The following is an 8,293-nucleotide window of genomic DNA, read 5'->3' on the forward strand; positions in this document are numbered from 1 at the left end:
CAAAGAAAATTACGGGTACAGCAGGCAGGCGAAAAAAACAAGATTAAAAGCCAAGAAAGATTTAGAAGCATCAGGCATAATAGTGCATGAAAGAACTGTACGAAGAACACAGAACACAGAAGAGTTTTATGTACAGAGATCTCACTGAAAACTACTTTTAAGATTCAGAAAACAAACTGTCTAAAATTTGCTAGGAATCTGAAGCATTCTTCAACAACATTCTCTGGTCCAACAAGGCTAAAATATAAGTTTTCACCAAAAATGGACCACAGTATGTTTGAAGAAAAAAGGGGAAAGCCTTCAATGAAGAAACCTCGTACCTACAGTTAAACATGGAGGTGGTTTGATCATGATATGGGGGTGTTTTAGCAGTTCAGGGACTGGAGACATTCATGTGATTGAAGATTGATTGAATGCAACCATGTATCCAAACATTCTACAAAATACATTGATACCATCTGCTCGTAGGCTGATTGGCAGACAGGTTATCTTCCAACACGACAATGACCCAAAGCATACTGCTAAGTCAACGAAGATAGAAATTCTGGAATGGCCTCCGCAATCAGATCTCCATCCAATAGAAATACTTTGGACTGATTGGAAAAAGCTGGTGCCAAGCATTGTGTATCCAATCTGTCTGAGCTGAAGGAAATATGCAAGACAGAATGAGCCCCGATTTCATCAACAAGATGTAACATACTGGTTAAAAAATAACATCTGAAAGCTGTAATAAAAGCAAAAGGAGGACAAACGAAATACTAAATCAGGGGTGCCAATACTTTTGTAATGAATAAATGCTTTGGGGTTAGCATTACTGATGGAACTAAGGTTAAGGTTTAAGATAGGGTTAGAGTTGGAGGTAGGGTTAGGGGTAGAGCGGGTTAGGTTTATGGTTAGGGTTAGGGGTATAGTTAGGGTTAGAGTTTCAACATTTTAATAACAGACAAGTAATTGCACATAACATCCTTAATAACTTACTCCTGTAGGAAGTGTATTCTTATTTCAAGAATAACTATTAGTAGCTGCCACTGATTAAAGGTTGACAAGCACAATCGAGTTACCTCCTTAGCCTGAAACATACATAATTTAAACTACCCTAACTTCCAGTACTAGACAGTTCAACCCGCTCTGTGATATGTTCTGTTACCAAACAACCGCTGCTAAATGTAACCAATCCCAACAGAAACAACGGATAGCTGTTCTTCTGAGGCGGTTTCTGATAACTAATTCCTTTGGCTTTGAGAAGATTGTGTAAGGCTTGTGTATTAATTGTTGAGACAGAATAAGTGGGTTCAAAAGGCTTTACACGGTATGAATCTGTGTAGAAGCTGTGCATCTCTTTTATTCTGTAATAAAATGTTATTGCTGCCACCGATTTAGTAATTGTAGTTAAACCAAGGAGTAGCTACAAAGGGCGGCGATGGGGGAGGTGGTAGTTTGCAAGGTTTTGGGTTGTTTTTATTAACTGTATTAACTGGCCAAATGGAGAGTGACGGAATAGAAAAATAATTGAAAAATGATATGCTCAAACCTGTTTGCACATATTGAAGAGGCTTTGACTCACCTATGTATAATCATACATCATGATTGATTGATCTATTCAAAACCAGAATAATCATCACTGCATTCAAAAAGGATACAATTTCAGGAGCTGTAACACTAGTGCCATCTAGTGGCACTATTTTTTAAACAAACTACAACTAATAATAATGTATAATATGAAATAACTGGGTCGTAATTGCTATTTAAGTTCAGCCTGGGTAAGGGAAAACCCTGATACGTGAATGAAATGTTCAGCAAATTATGATAATGATATGATAATTGAACATCAGACCTTTGTAGTCCTTATCCTACATGTACAGCTTAGAGGCAATATTGTACCCCTAGAGACTGGCATTGTGTGCCTGTTAATATCAGGGACACATGACATTTTTTATACTGTGTAGTTAATTATACAAATCTAACATTATAGAGACAATTTTATTTAATATCATATCATGAAACCTATTAAGAAATGATTTTCATTGGGGAAACAGGGATTTACTTTATGTAGTAGAGGTAGGCATAATTCTGAAGGGGTTTCATTAAGAAGGTCTTGAAAAATTGTTCACAACGACAAGAGTTTTTTTTTTTTTTTTTTTAGCAACCACAATCTTGCTGCAGATCAAAGCCAGGTTGTTCAAAGGAACAATTTGAAAGGATGTGAAACCGTGCTTGCGCGGTGTTGAAAAACACATTCTTTATCAAATGAAGATGACATAGTGGCACAACTATGGCAGGTAATGCGAGGGTTCTGAAGGGTGACAGTACCACAAACCCAAAGGGGAAATGTTCTTCTGATTGTTGTCTCTTTCACTTCTCTGAGAAATGCTTAAGGATCTTCTTTTCTTCTAATTCGAATCTGATACGTGTCTCAAATGTTTCTCCAAAAACCACAAATGGAGAAAAAAAAGGGGAACAAAATGAGACACCAAACAGAAATACTCATGACACAATTCTAAAATACTCCCTGCTTTAGGGAAATTCTGAACATACAATCCACAATATGCAGAAAAAGGCATGTGCATATTTATCGGAAGATGTAATAATCTTGAAACCATGTGTTCGTTCTCTTCATTAATAATGTAAAAAGCTGCAGGAAATGATCATAGATATAGGAACGTCTTCAGATATATTCAAGTATATTGTGAAATTTAAATTGAAATTGAATAACGCACTCTGGTTCCTGCTTCTCGTCACATAATACCAATGTAAAAATCTCAGAAGATAAATAGCATTACAAGTATGCCCTCATTTAGTAATGATAACAATCATTATGTTTAAAACACTCAAATTAAGCATAACGTTAGGTTACTTACCATAACCCTGGTTCCCTGAAAGAGAAGACGACCACCAACATTAAGTATGGGATATTCCCTGCCCTTGAGGTAGGTAATACTGAGTTCTCTATATCAGAGCTGCCGAAGGCCCCTTCCTGTGATGACGCACTCGGTCCCGCCTACCAAGGGTACAAAACCGTCACTCACCGGAAGATCTCCCTCTTTTTCCACCGAACCCGTGAGGGTGACCGGAGCGACCTCATGGTTGGTGGTCGTCTTCTCTTTCAGAGAGCCAGGGTTACGGTAAGTAACCTAACGTTCCCTTTCAAGTCGAAGACGACCACCAACATTAAGTATGGGATAATGTATACCAGAGCCGTTGCGAGGGAGAAGGAACGGCAGCATATGAGGGACGCACAAGCGCTGTCTAACCCAGAGGTTAGCGGTGTGAACTTACACCCTCAAGGACCCTTATGCCCACAGACGGCACAGCAGGATCTACCAAATTAATGCAGTAGAATCTGGTGAAAGTATGCGGTGTAGCCCAGCTAGCCGCAGTACAAATCTCAGACATCGAAGCACCCTTAAAAAGGGCCCACGATGTAGCCAATGCTCTAGTCGAATGCGCAGCTACTTTACCAGGTGGGGGTAACCCAGCACCATCATATGCAGTCGACACCGTGTCTGCAATCCAGTGTGACAGACGCTGCTTAGAGGGGCTGTCCTAGGGTCCGTGTTCCGTCACAGACAAAGAGCTGGTCAGATTGACGCAGCGCTCTTGTCCTAAGCACGTAACATCTCAATGTCCGCACTGGGCAGAGAAAATTAAATCTCTCATCCTCTGTTGAAGCAACGGAGGTGGATGAAAAGACTCCAGTTCCACAGACTGGTTAATGTGGAAAGCTGTAATCACCTTGGGGAGGAAAGCGGGGTTGGTGCGCAGCGACACTCCGCTTCCATCCTCCCACACGCGCATGCAGGAGCTGTGCACATGATCCACTTTATGGAGGTGATAACTAAGAGGAAGGCTGTCTTCATAGACAGATACTTCAGCTCAATGGAGTTTAAGGGCTCAAACGGGCCTTCGTGAGAGCCTCTACAATATTAAGGCTCCATTCAGGGAGAACAGTCCTCCTAGGAGGGCTTAATCACTGTGCACCTTTAAGGAAATGGGAAACCAAAAATGCGCACCCGGAGACGTAGAATCTACGGGGGCATGGCAAGCAGAGATAGCCGCTGAATACACCTGCAAGGTGGAAGATGACCTTCCAGCACCAAGCAGTTCCTGCAGGAACTGCAATATGACTGGCCTAGGGCAAGTGATGAGGTCATGGTTTCTAGCCAGACACCAAGCTTGAAAATACTTCCACTTATAGGTATACAAAAAACCTAGTGGAGTCCGCCCTAGCGCTCTGCATGGTACCCACAACTGCATCCGATAGCCCTAGGGCTAGCCAGCAGTCCCTTACAGGGGCCAGACCCATAGCTGGAACCTGCGTGGCTCCGGGTGCCAAAGAGAGCCTTCCGCCTGACTGAGGAGATCCAACAAAGTGGAATCTCCCAGGGCTGGCTATGCAACAGCTGGCACAGGGTCAAAAACCACATTCTCCTGGCCACCTGGATAACTGACGCTTTCTCTAACCTGACTTTTCCTAGAAAAGCCAGGAGCAGCGGTATAGGCAGGAAAGCGTACAAAAAATGCTTTGGACCACTCGTGGGCTGCTCTCAGTTCCCACACATTATGTCCAGAAATCCGACCAGGGTCCGCGAACTCCTCCACCTGCCCAGACCAGCCCCCCAACCAGAGTTGGGTGCGTCTGTCATCACCAATTGACAGTTGTGTATCACTCCTATGCTTGCGCCTTCGCTCAGAAGAGAGGCTTGCTTCCACCAGCGTAGGGCTTCCCAGCCTAGGCGAGACACTGTCAGCTGACGGTGTCTGTCGCGCTTGGGGTGCAGCCTAAGGCACTGAGCCACACTTGGATCGGGCGCTTGTGGAGTAACCCTAGTTGGGTGGGTGATGAAGCCGAGGCCATCAGACCCAATACTTTTTAACACAACACCAATTATACTGTGAACCCTTGTTGAACAGGGCCAGACAGTTGCAAATGGCAGCCACTCTGTCGTCCGACATGTAGGCTTACACTGTGTGGGCCACTGCTCCTTCCTGCGACTGGGCAGATCAACCAGTCATTCAGCTAATTCATCACCCTGATCACTTGCAGCCGCAAGGAAGCTAGGATGGCATCCATGCACTTTGAAACGTGCAGGGGCTAAGGAGAGGTTGAACCACAGCACAGAAAACTCAGGACGCTCCCCTGTAAGGCGAAGTGGAGATATTTCCTGTGCACTAGATGAATAGCAACGTGGAATCTGTGTTCTTTCAGTCCTGTGTGATCAACCATTCGCCCGGCCGGACAGCCTGGCGAGTATGGCAGATACCAGCGCGTAACATCCGGGACAACCACCGGTGTACGCGGGGTCAGCTCCGGGGCCGGCGTTATTGGCTGATCTAGGCCCAACGCTACATAAGTGAGGTAGAATACAGTACTGCTGCACCGAAGCATCGGGGCACCGAGTGTAGGTGTTATTCACATGCTGTGGTGCTAAGCATTGAGGTATAGAGCATCTAAACACCAAGGGTGCCGACTGGGGGCGCCCAGCATTAACCGCATGAAGTCAACACAACCTGGGGTAGCGCATAGCATACACCGGAGTGGATACCCAGACTCGAGTGGCTGCGGTAGGCAACCAGGAGAGCAGTACAGGGGAGCGCACGGTGCTGCACCATGGTGCAGAGCGGCGATAACCTGGTTCTGGACCACGTGCAGTCACACAATGCAGATAATAATAATAACGTGGCAGCGCATAGCGTATGCCAGGGTGGAGCACAGGCTCAAGGAGCTGCAACCTGTTATTTCTTAACTGCAAAGGCAGTAATAGGAACATACAGGCTTATACCCAGCCATTCACCTATGGGAGAATCACATTCACCATGCCAGGCGGGTGACCAAGCGTGCCGAGTAGGCGGGCTGAACAAACCCGTGGATTCAACTCAACCGTGGGACACAGCAGAGCTGGGTTCCCGTAGAAGAATCAGCTTATTATTTATTTCTAACTGCCGGGCAGTAAGAAACAAATGCGCACACACACCACAGAAGCTGTGTGGGTAAAAATATCAGTCACCACGGGAACGCGGTTAACTGATTTTGTTTTTTTTTCCAGCCCACCGAGTATGCGGGCTGAAGCAAGCTTGCGTCTGTAACTCAACAGCGGTGCGCAGCCATGCTGCCGTTTGATATCATCCATTTTATTTATTTATTTATTTATTTATTTATTTATTTATCTATTTATCTAAAATGCAAGGCAGTAAAGAAAAAAACACATCACACACACACAACAGCAAGGTTGTGAGGGTAAAATAGCGGTCACCACGACAGCGCGTGTGACTGCTTTTAAACAGCGCACCGAGTAGGTGGGCTGAGACAAGCCAGCAGAAGCCGCTCAACAGCGGGGCCAGCAGCGCTGGGTCCCGGTGGAAATAACGCTGTATTATCTTTTATTTCTAAACTGCAAGGCAGTTAAGAAACGAAAATACACACCCTCCAGGCAAGCTGTGCGGGTAAAAATAATAGTTACCACGGCAATGCGGGTAACTGATTTTGTTTTGTTTTTACCAGCCCACCGAATAGGCGGGCTGAAACAAGCCGGCGTAAGCATCTCGGCAGCGGGGCTCAGCATAGCTGGGTCCCGATGGAGGAATCGCGATTGTATCGTTTTTTATTATTTTTAAAAACACAAGGCAGTGAAATAAAAACACACATACACGCACACAACAGCAAGCTGTGAGGGTAATAAAACAGACACCACGACAACTCGGGTGAACTGAATATTTTAAGTGCACCGAGAGGCTGGGCTGAGGCAGTCCAGCAGAGTCAATACCACAGCGGGGCACGGCAGAGCCGGGGCCCGGTGGAGGAACACGTGTCTCTTTTTCTTTTAAACTGCAACATTATTATTATTTTATTCCTTAGCTGACGCCCTTATCCAGGGCGACTTAATAGCAGAGGAAAGCAGAAAACAGCGATCGCTGTAAGGCTTTCAGCAGACTGCAATCGCAAAGCGATGTAGGCTCTTAATCAGAAAAAGGAGTAAACACAGCGTAGTAACTGGACAGGGGTGTCTAGCCTGGACTACGTGCAGTCACACGACCGGGGCAGCGCGTAGCTTACCGCGGAGTGAAGCACCTTCTACAGGCAGAAGGCAACGAGACACCTCGTGCATCGAGCACCCGAGGCGCTATGCGCCCTGATGTACTAAGCACCTGCCTACCGAGCACCATACGTCCTGTGGGTATGATGCGTCGCAGGCCGTACAGGGAAGGACCCTGATATGGTGCTGACTCTGTGCATTAGCATTGAGGCACTGCTCACACTACGTTGAACACTGGTAAGTGTTAACGTAGTTTGTCCACTCACTAGTGTTACAGCAAGGTATGCTGAGCCCCATGCGCACCGAGTATCCTATTTTCGCAGATACTGTGCAGCACCGTGAGCTATGTGCCAAGTTGAGCAGTGCTTACGCAATAACCTGTGCATCCCAAGCGCACTGTGTACTGCATTCGAGATGCTAGACAGAGAGTCCTGAGACAGGACGTCTGGCTTGTGCATAGCACTAAGCACTGCTTTCACTGCGTTTGACCCACAGGTACTAACACAGTGTAAATTTCGCTAGCGCTACAGCTAAGGCTATTAACACCGCTTACCCTGCTCCGGGTACCGTGGGCACAAGTGCACCGTGTACTACGCAGCGTATGGGCACTAATGTACAACCAACTACACCTGCACCGTGTAATATGTACACCGCGTGCAGTGCTTGAGCTGAGCTCAGTGCGCACTCGACAGCGGGCATACGGCTAGGCCTGGGCCTGAGGAGGATACTTGTGTAAATCTCTTTAGGAAAAGACAACTCACTCACGGGTGGCTGCACAGACTGCGATCACATACGACAGGCAGTAAAAAGAGAGCGGCCCACCAAGTGGGGCCGTTGAAAGACAGAAAGATGAAAGACTTGGTCTTTTTCAAGAGTCGTTGATTCCAGGAAAGCGGCAAGCTACGACCGACCCGAATCGACTCGAGGGCTCTTCCTATCAACACGCTCAGTTCTAAACACAGAGGTCTAACCTTACTGTCTTGAGAAGGAAAAAGAGGGAGATCTTCTGGTGAGTGACGGTTTTGTACCCTCGGTAGGTGGGACCGAGTGCGTCATCACAAGAAGGGGCCTTCGGCAGCTCTGATATAGAGAGTTCAGTATTACCTACCTCTAGGGCAGGGAATATCCCATACTTAATGTTGGTGGTCGTCTTCGACTTGAAAGGGAACATCCTTTGACACCCAGCGAATCTCACAGGAGTGTTCTGTATGAAAGTACAGGAAATTCAGTTGCTTAGAGTTAGACTACAGTACCTCAATGCA

This window comes from Acipenser ruthenus, chromosome 10 (assembly GCF_902713425.1).
Source record: "Acipenser ruthenus chromosome 10, fAciRut3.2 maternal haplotype, whole genome shotgun sequence".
Lineage (NCBI taxonomy): Eukaryota > Metazoa > Chordata > Actinopteri > Acipenseriformes > Acipenseridae > Acipenser > Acipenser ruthenus.